Source organism: Callospermophilus lateralis, chromosome 10, assembly GCF_048772815.1.
Source record: "Callospermophilus lateralis isolate mCalLat2 chromosome 10, mCalLat2.hap1, whole genome shotgun sequence".
In the NCBI taxonomy this organism is placed as follows: domain Eukaryota; kingdom Metazoa; phylum Chordata; class Mammalia; order Rodentia; family Sciuridae; genus Callospermophilus; species Callospermophilus lateralis.
In genome coordinates, this window is record NC_135314.1 from 41,030,067 (window position 1) to 41,040,999 (window position 10,933).

The window sequence follows — 10,933 nt, forward strand, 5'->3', positions numbered from 1 at the left end:
GGGGGCTGAGGGCCCTGCCCCCACCCCCGCCCTTGGTGCTGTCATAAAAGGGCAGGCAGGGGCAGGCAGAGGATCAGCCCCTTGCCCCCCAGAGACTGACTCTCAGAGCCAGAGATGGGATGTGTGTGAGTATGTGTGTGTGTGTGTGTGTGTGAGTGTGTGTGTGTGCACGCACTGGCCTGCACAGAGAATATGGATGAGTGTGCAAAGCTTGGCCGTGTGCCCCGCAGGGGGGCCAACTGGGCCAACAGCGGAATAAAGGCAATAAGATGATTCTCTTGCCCCTTCTCATTCCTTCTCCCAAAGCAAGATTCCTTAATTCCCTCCAGTTCCAAATCCCTGGCTTCTAACCCCTTCACCATTCCCCCAGTCTTGGGGAGACCGGATCCAGGCCTTTCCAAGCCCAGTTTCTTTTGCCTTATTGTTTTGATCATCTAGCTGACTTCTCAGAAGTGGTGCTGAGGCCTGGAGGGCAAACTGCTCCAGAGCTGCACCTTCTAAGGCCCCGGCCTTCCTTGGGTGGGGCAGACACCTAAGTCTAGATGGTGTTTTACAGATTCCTCTCACACCCATTGTGGCTGAAGGAGTGGCCAGAAGGGGGGTGTGTTGATCAATTCCCAGGGTCACTGGCCAAGAACAAAGGGGAGTGAGCCACTGACATTCACAGGTGGAAAACAAGAAACCTGGCTATTCTTCATGGAGCACTGATTATGCCCAGGCACAAGGCTAAATGCCCCAATTATACCCGGATCTTGTTTAATCTCACAACGATCCAGCCTGGGAAGGAAGTATTTTTGTCTCCTTTTTACAGAAGAGGAAAGGGAGAGGTTAAGTAACTTGTCAGAAGTCCTGAGCCAGTAAGTTAGGCGGAGGCTGGGATTCCCACCGAGGCTGCCTGCTCACTTGAAAGGTTCAGGGATAAATAACAGAAGCCAGGAAGAGGGTTAGGAAAACAGTCTCAGGAAGCCAAAAGGAGAAAGCGTGGGGGCGGCCACCGGTCCCTTGGACCAACTAACAAAAGAAGAGGAGGCAGCTGCAGTCATCTCGGTGTCAGGAGGAGCCCTTGGACTGTATGTCTTGGTGGGCGTGGAAAGGTTTCGAGATACCTGCGTATCCTAAGTTGGAGTGTCGCTGGGCGGGACGCGGTAGTCTTAGAGGCATAGACACACGCTGCGCCACTTAGGCGGGAGGTTCACTGTGGCGGCCCCGCCCATCTCCCCGGTGGCTTCCAGACAGAGCTTCCTGGGGAGATTCTAATTAGGGTGGCGGAGCCCTAAACCTCGAAACACACGATCGCTCTTTCGGGTGCAAGAGACCAAGCCAATGAGGCCTCGCGGCGCTGCGACGTTGCGGGTTCTGTGCTGCCACGGGAGACGCGTCAGCCGGGTGACTGGTGGCGAGGGCTTGCCCGGCCGCCCCCGCCCCTAGGCAACCCTGCCGCGCTCTCACCGCCGCCTCCTTAGCATTCCCCCCACGGAGCCCAGCGCTGCGAGGCAGTGGCCGGCCCGGGGGAGGAGCCCAGTGGCTCGGCATCCCCCAGGCTCCGGGAGGGGGGATGGGCAGGAACCCTTCCGCGGAGGCCTCTCCTTCTCCCATTTGGGGACATGCAGGGCCGGAGGTCGCCCTTGGGCCCAGGCGCCGGAGCTGTCAACAGCTCGAGGTGTTTGCGGATGCCTGGGGAGGGGACAAGGAGCTGAATGGCGTCTGGCACACCCCGCTGTGCATTTCCAGCTAAGGACTCAGATCAAGGGGAGAGGGTGCGCCCAGCTCCTGCTCCTGTCCAATCCCACTCCTGAGACTCAGGGCTAGGTGAAGGATCCGTGGCCCATTCTCCTAGGGTGACTCCATCACCGTCCTATCTCATTTCTCGGACCATAGAGCGAGAATCTGGGTGCCAAGCGCGGAGATGCTGGGGCGAGGGTCTCTACGGGCAGAGGTGTGACATCGCCCCCTACTGGGTCCGCAGGGAGGGCGGAATCGTGGTCGTTGAGCGCCATCTGAGGAGGGTGCCCAGGAGGGAGAAGTCTGGTTCGTGCTCCCCAGGCTGAAGATCTCGAGGGACATCTTGAGCTCAGACCCCGGAGTGTATAGGTGCTCTGTGGATTTGTGCCCTGTAGGCACGCCATGTATCTCCTTCGTGTGTGCAGTCGTCTGCCCTTTCATGCGCACCCCTCTCCTGCCACTTACCCGGAATCAGCAGCCGGGGGCACATACACTTAATCAACGAGCCCAGGACCACCTTTCTTACTCAGGCTCACTGTCCTCAATCACTCCACCACCCCCTCTGTCCCACCTCCCAATCCATGTATCCTGAGAATTTCCTGTGACAGAGAAAATATGGGAGAAAGGATGCAAAGAAGGAAGGAGAAAAGCCATCTCCTAACTCTGTAACCCAGGAGGGGTTATAGAGCAGAGGAAGAAAGAGAGCACCCCAGAAAGGTCTGGCTTTCCTGACAGCAGATAAGGGTGAAAGGGAATGAGGTTTTTGTCTGTCTAGTCTTGGTTAATTACATGCTCTGGGGGCAGAAAATTAAATCTCCTAAGTTAATGCTTAAAAAGGGAAGCCAGTGGGTGAGAGGAGGGTGTTAAGGGGGAGCTGCTCCTCTGCCTCCCTTCCCTCACTCCACCTGAGATCTAAACCTGGGTAGCCAGACCCTGGATTAGAACCAGGGAGATCTGGGGCAGCTGGGGTAATGCTGTAGGAAGGTTTGCAGATTTAGAGCACAGACAGACCTGGGTTCAAAGCCCAGCTCTATTCTTTCTAATCTATGACCTTGCAGGTTGACCTCTCTGTCTCAATGCCTTCATCTATAAAAAGGTATAGTAATCATTTCTATCTCATGACACTGTTACTAGTGTTAAATCAGTTAATACATGTAAAGCATATGCCCAGATGGTAGTCAGTGCTTAAAAATGTTAGCTATTTTTTTATTAGCATGAACTTTAAACAAAATATAGAAACAGATAGGAAAATGCTGAAGAGCTTGGCATGTATTAGGAACCAAATAAACCAAGGCACTCAGAGGAATCTACCAACCCCATTCAGGCCTCTGAAAGGGAGAGGTCAGGGGCTCCCTCTGAAAGGGAAGAGGGGGAGGAAACAAAAAGAGCAAAGAAATATGCCCCCCCCATGGGGATGCTGGACATTTTGATGCCAGCTTAGCCCAGTTCCTAGGATAGAGCTGCTGGGGTCTGGGTGGTTTGAAGGCAATGAGAATTCTGAAGCTCATTAAGGGCAAGTTGCTGAAGGAATATTCACTCATCTCTGAAGAGATATTTACCAGACTTCTAGTATGTGCTAGACACTGTCCTGGGCACTAGGAATACTGTGATGAGCAAGATGAGCTGATGCTTACAAGAGCTTAAAGTCTAACAGGGGACAGGGATGTGATTCAAATCATCATACAATGACTTAAATATAATTACAAGTCAAAGTAAATGCTACAGCTGAAAAGTTGAGTCCTGTGGGACATGAACTAGTCTTGAATAGGGCTGGGGGCTCTGTAACCAGTTATCTGATGCCCAGCAGAGGGAGCTGAGGCCCCCATTACCATCAAGACCCCTTTTGGTGTCGGACCCTGCGCATATCTTCCTTCACTCCCTTACTCATTCATTTATTCAACACATCTTCATTGGGCCCTTCTGAAAACCAGCTCCAGTGTAAGGAGCTGAGGACAAGGGGATGAGCCAGCTATACCACACACCTGGAGGTGTATGAGGTGCACAGCTCAGATGGGACATGGATTATAAAAACTAATACAGGTGCTATAAGGTAAGGACTTAGGTTGGGAATACTGTCAATTAAAGCTGCCTGAGAAGGTGACTCTTGGATTAAGCCTTGGAGTTTATGTTAGAGTTAGCAAAAGAGGAGCAAGAGTAATATGCACAAGGCCCAGGGAACAGGAGAGCAGGGCAGGCTAGGTGTCTACATACCATAAGGATAAGAAAGGAACATGGCCCTTCCCTGTAATTCATCCCCAGCATGTCTTACATCCCTGAGCACCAGTCTTGGGCATCTAGTTTCAGCAGTTCTTCAATTCCAGAGAGTTCTTTGGGCAATCTCTATGTTACTGCTTTGATAGCACCCTGTCTTCTTCGTCCCTGCTGCATGGCACATTTGTCCATAGGGTTTCTGAGTACATGATGCTTTGAATTCCCCTTCCTGTAGAAGCACTCAGAGGATAAATGCCTTGCTAAGTTTAAAGAAGCAGCTTCTGGCAAAACTCAAATTTAAATTCAGCCTTACTTAGCCACAGCTCTGTGTCCTTCCCACTATATCAAGATAACCTGGAATGGGGCTCAGGGGAACCCAGAAGTGCTACACCAGAATGGCACACCCAGGCTCTTCCTTCCTGGGTCACTTCAGAATGATGCCCACCTGCAGGAGTGGGCTCTGCACACATATTCAAGGGCTGCCTCAGCTTTCCTCTTTCAAAAAGGAGAGAGGGAGGGGGAAGAAGAGAAGAGAAGAGGAGGGGAGGCGAGAGAGGGGAGAGGAGCTGGGAAGGCAGGTGCTAAAGGCACTTGTCAGGAGTGTAGCTCAGGAACTGCACAAGATTCTGACTTGGGAATGGGTGCCCAGGGCAGACAGGCTCTCACCCTCCACTTCCCTTCCCTGCCTTTCTCTGTTTCTCATTAATTATTCCCATCTCATGAAGCAGGAATGAAAACAGACTCAGGATCTGGCTGGAAGCATGCTGTGACATCAGTTCAGAGGTGGCTGCCCTACCCCTGACTGCTGGGGGCTGAGGAAGACCCCCTTCCCTACTTTGCCCTGGCCTGACAGAGAAAGAGAGAGGCAGGAGACAGCTCTTCCTGAACCTTTCTCCCTTGGGGGAGGGCACTGAATTTGGGGCAGATAAGAGAGGTGATCCTTGACCAAGGAGACCAAGAAAGGGCATGTCAGTGGGAATGTGGGGGGTACTGGAGCTGGCTTTCCCCAAATCACCACCTCCCACACACCTTACCACTCCTTCCCTGACAGCCACCCTAGCACCACCCCCAGCCACTGCTCTCCAAACATCCTCTCCATTTACCATTTTTATTTTTTTTGGAAGGGGTGGGGATGGGGTGGCAGCTACTGAGAGTTGAACCCAGTGGTGCTTTACCACTGAGCTACATCCCCAGTCCTTTTTAGTTTATTTTTAAAAATTTTGAGGTAGGGTCTTGCTCAGTTGCTGAGGGTCTCACTAAATTACTGAGTCTGGCCTTGAACTTGTGATCCTCCTGCCTCAGCTTTCTGAGTTGCTTGGATCACAGGTGTGTACAACCATGCAACCCTGATCGGCCCCCTCTACTTACTTTTTTTTTCTTTTTTCTCTTTTTGGAATGGGGATTGAACCCAGGGGTGCTTTATCACTGAGCCACATCCCCAGGCCCTTTTAATATTTTATTTAGAGACAAGGTCTCCCTGAGTTGCTTGGGGACTCGCTAAGTTGCTAAGGCTGACTTTGAACTCACAATCCTCCTGCCACTGGGATTATAGGCATGCACTACCTCACCCAGCCTCGACTCACTTTTGAAGCCACCTATTGAAGTTTCCCACACTCGCCTACTTATCTTTTTTTTAATATTTATTTTTTAGTTTTAGATGGAAAATATCTTTATTTTATACTTATGTGTGCTGAGGACCGAACCCAGTACCTCATGGCATGCTAGGCAAGCGTTCTACCACTGAGCCACAACCCCAGCCCCCTCCTTGTCTTTTTTAAGCCTTAGGTCACAGAAGGACTTTTTCAGGGACTTGGTATCTGGACAGCCAGGTTCTTCTTGTCTCTCCTCTCTTGGCTTTCACACTCGGGTGTTGACCTCTCACATCCAGTGACCTTCTCCATTCCCAGCTGGCCTCCTGACCGCACACTGGGCTACACTTGGGTTCTGGTGATCACTTAGCCATCTCTTCCAGGATTGCAAGTCTGATAACCCAGGCTCCTAGTAGTTCCTCCTTCGGTCCTTTTTCAAGAATCCCTGGTTTCCAAACCCCTTCTTCCCACCCAGGGACCTTCTGGGGTGCACTTTTCTACCTGCCCAACCTGGATTAGGCAAACATTTCCACCACAATCTCTTTGAGCAATTCTTTTCTTGTTTTGCTGATTTCCAGTAACATCCCCCATAGCAACTGCCACCGATTTTTCTGTACTACTCAAGCCCCTGATTACTCCTTCTTCCATTCTCAGCAGAGATTCTCACCTTCTACTTCATTAAAATAGTGCATCCTTCTCAACAAACTCTCAGTGAGTCCTCTTTGCCAGGCAGTATAAATAAGCCAACCACCTTCAAGGAGCCCACAATCCAGTGGAGGAAAATGACAAGCAACAGGGTGGTGTAGGAATATTCCAGGTGTCACTGATGGATTTTGAGGAGAGTGGCATCCTGAGAACAGTGTTTTGGGAAGCGGAGTGTGATGCGACAGCAGATGTAGAGATGGTGGCAGGAAGGCAGAGGAAGATGCCACAGCCTTGGTAATAGGTAATAAGGTGGGGTAAGGAGGAGGCACTTCAGAGGTGACATGTGTGACACTTGCAAAGGTAAGGAGCAACTCCTGCTGAGTGACAGAAGTGTAGGAGGAGAGAGATGATAGATGTCTAAGCCTGGGGATTGGCACTTGGGTGTACTTTGACACTATTTGTGGACACAGAAAGTCTAAAAGGAAGAGTATGTGTGAAGAGGAACAATGAGTCCAGTCTGAAGCTTCCAAGGAGATGCCCAAGAAGCATATGTGGATCTGGAGCTCAGGCATGGTGTCCAAGTTGGGGACAGCAGGCATAGTATGGGGGCCAGGGAAGAAATTCAAACAGTGGGCAGGATTACTCAGGAGAGTTGCAGAGAGAAGAGTAGCTAGAGGCTGAGGTGGGCCTAATGCCTCCTGATCATCCCTACAGGCATTATTTACACCTCTCTATGATAAATGTTCCTGTATGTCTCCTCTGTCTCAATGGACACTTCTTGAAGGAGGTCCCATGTCTTTATAAGCCTTCTTCCCCAGGAAAATGTGCTAGGATATGAAGATAGGAGCTCAGAAATGGCTGTCGGATGGAGGGATGGATGATCATAATAAGGTGTTGGGTGCTTACTAGGTGCCAGGCATCATTCTAAATGTTTGCATGTACTGGTTCATCTACCCATCAGAACAACTTGTGAGGTCAGTAGTCTTACTACTTCCATTTTACAGATAGGAAAGGTCAGCTAAGAGAAGTTAAGTAACTTGTTCAAGGTCACAGAACTAGCAAGTGGCAGAGCCAATATCTGAATCCAGGTAGTCTAGCTCCAGAGCTGATGCTTTGTACTCCCACATGATTCTCCTTCTCACATGAAATCTTGCCATAAGAACTACAATTATCATCATTGAATACTTAAAGTGCCAGACACTGTGCTAAGAACTTCAGGATTTCACTTAATATAAATGAGCTAATAGATGAATAAGTTGATGAATGTGAGGAGATAGTATATGAATGGTGGGATGAATGGATGACATGTAGGTGAATGAATAGAAAAGAGATAAGTAAATGAATGGGTGGATGGATGAGTGGTAGGATGAATGAAAATATAAGCAAGCAGGTGTAGGGATGAGGTATTTCATGGGTGGATTCCATGGGATGGATAAATGAAGGGAAGGAGGGAAGGATACATGAATAAATAGAAGAATAGATGAATGGATGGAGAATAGAAAGATGGATGAAGGAATGGAAAGACAATGACTACACAAGCATAAATGAGAAGATAGATAAATGAACAAGTGGACAAATGAATGAATGAGTGGGTACCTGGATAGATGAATGGATGGAAAGATGGCTGAATGGTAGGATGGGTGGATGGATAGACAATGGGTATATGAATAAAAGGATGAATGAATGGATAGATAATTGGGTGATTAGATGGCAAGATGACTAGATGAATGAATGATTAGATGGATGAATGGATAAGTAAGTGGATGGATGAGTGGATATGTGGATGAATGGATGAATGGATATTTAGGTCCTTGGATGAATTAAGGAATGGATTTCTATATTTAGATCCATAAAAAAAGAATAAGAAAAATCACAAATTAGAGTCCCTGCCCTTTCCCTAGGTATTTCTATGCGTTTTCTTAGACATTTCTTCCACATTGTTCCATAGACTGCCCTGCCCTCTCCTAGCCCCTCCCATAGCCAGGCATCGAAGCTTTGTCCTTATTCCTCCTGTACAGAGATATCCTAGGATGGTTTCTGGCCATTCTGATTCCTTTCTTGCTCTTCTGCCTTGATGTACAAGAAAAATACTTTCAAACAACCAGTCTAGAAAAAAAGCAAGCGGTGATTTTGGGGGCTCCTGCCCCTGTCCCTTGTTGTAGTCCCTTTGATAGTCCTAATCCTGGACCCTCGGGACCTAAGCAGATGCCAGAATTGGAGTGGAAAACTAATAGGCACCCCAGAAAGAGGTAGGAGCACAGTGGTAAGTCAAGGAAGGGTATTTTGTTGGGCTGGCAGGAAAGCTGTATCTATTCCCACACAGATGGGGGTTTCAGGAAGTAGCATTCAGACAGGCTGATAGAAATGAGGCCTTGCTGAGTTAGAAACCTGGAATAGAGGTAGTGACAACCCCCAGCCCTGAGTCTGATCAATCCCATTGCAGGTCCTTAGTTCAGCTGCTACACAGGGGCTATGTGACCTTGGCAATTCACTCAGTCTTTCTGACTTTCCTCACCTGTAAAATGAACTAATAATAACTACCTTCATGGTCACTGAGAGAATGAAACAAGAAGAGGGAAAGAAAACATAAATGCTTTCTAGAAATAATAAAATATGTAGATTTCATTGGGGGAGAATAAAGTAAGGAAACTCTGCTCTGTGTCGGTGTAGAAAGAAGTGTGGGTTTGGTGGGGTGGCTGACATCATGGGTGTAGAGCCTCTATAGCCTCTGGGCACCAGCACAGCCTTGTGGGACCCTTCTTGAGAAGCTCCCTCCTGCTTCCTGTCCCCACAGGTTCAGGTCCTTGGAGATTTCCCAAGACCTGAGCAGGAGGAAGTAGCATCAGGGTGCAGATGGGGTGGGAGCTAGCTTTGGAGCCCTCCCCCTAGCCAACTGACCCTCCCTCTCTGGGCTAGGCGCCAGTAGGCAGGGCACCCAGCTCTGTGCTAAACAAAAAGGAGCTGCTTGTTGTGGGGAATGAGTCATGAAGACCCCAGAATGGCCCTAAGAGGAAAGAAGACGAAAGGAGAGGGCTCCTCCTCCTCTCAGGAACTGGCTTCCCCCACAGCTAGACCCACTCGGACTAAAGGAAACTAGAAGCTGGGATTTGTACCTTTTTTCTCCCCTGATGTTTGCTTTCACCTCTCTTGTCCAATTTTATCTCCACCATGTTGACATGTTTTCAGTTACAAGAACAGAGGCGGGGAAGCTTGCCTTGAGTCTCAGATATCTGCAGTATTAAATAGCTGGACTTTTGGTTCAACTGGGGGCACTTTCTTCTCTTCAACCGGGCTTGTACTGGCCTTGAACTAGATGAAGTGAATGACCGCATCTTACACTGGACTTCTTAGATAGGGTCGTCCCCCTAGCAACCCTGCAAGGATGGCTTTATTATCCCATTTTACGGATAAGGAAAATGAGGTTCAGGGAAGTAACTTACCCAAGATCACATTTCTGATAAGAATAGAAATGGATTTGAACCTAGGGTGTCTGATCCTAACTAGAGTAGTCACTTAGGGAGGGTGTCTTAAAGACAGGGACCCCACAAGGGCCTGCAAGAGGAGGAAAGAAGTCCACACCACATGGGGAGGACTGGGGTACTGTTCGGCTTGATTCAGCGCCAGGGCTCCTGCCCCACGTGTAGCTCTGGGCCAGCAGCCGCAGCTCTGCATGTGCGAAAGGAAGATGCTGAAACAGGCCAACAGGGCCATACCCACCCAGCCCCCACCTGAGGGCTCAGGAAATGACACACCTGAACAGTAGAACAGATTGTTGGCCCGTCTCTGGGATCACCTCCCAGGGGAGGTTTTCGCAGATGGTTGCTCAGCAGCCCCTAGGAGGGGGGAGGGCCAGGCCTCCTGGGCTGAGGAGTGCCCTCCTCACTAACCCAGTCCTGCCGTGGACACACAGGTCTGTGGTCCCTGCTTTTATCAGGCTGTGTGATCTTAGACAATTTGCTAAATATCTCTAGGCTTCCTGCTCTTCTTTTGTAAACAAAGGGAGACATTTTTTTCCGCCTTTTGGGCAAAGGGCCTGGAGAAGAGACACCTCCTACCCTGTGGGGGTCTGACTCTGGGTCAAGATATGGTATCCGGAAAGAGGTGGGGGAATGGGGAACTCTGCTAGGTCTGTCTGTCCTAAGAAGTGTTAGGAAGCATGAAACTGTGCCCTGGGGGCTGCCTGTAATTTTTTTTCACAAGTCTGGCTGTGCCTAAGGGCAGCTTCCTCTTGATCCCCTTGCTAAGGTATCTGAAAGAGCTTTTTTTTTTTTTTTTTTTTTTTTGGCTCCTGGGGGATAGAGAATGTGTTAACAGAATTAACAGAATGACTAAAAACAGTAAGATCAGCTCTATTTTGTCAGCTAAGCTGTACTGTGGACACAGCTCTGTGCTGGGCTCAGCTCTAGAACATCATCTGCTGCTGGCACAGGTAGTGTGACTGAGGCAATAGAGGGGACAGCTAGCAGAGCCCAAGCTTCCACATTCTCAGAGCTCAGAGGCCAGCTCACGGGACCTCTTTGGGGGCTGCCTGAGGAGAGCCGTGTGGAGGCCTGAAGTGCCCAGGGGAAGAAGGGAGCAGCCGGTGTCATTTCAGTTGTGTGTGGGGGTTACTCCTTTTCCTTCCACACCAGCTTTGGCCAAGACAGGAGGGAGGCTGGGGGGAGGGGAGGGCAGAGCTGCACAGAGGAGGAGGCAAGAATTCTGGTTGGAAATCATTCAAATGAGGCTATGAAACCAGAACCCTGTCTCAGAACAAATTGGCCAGA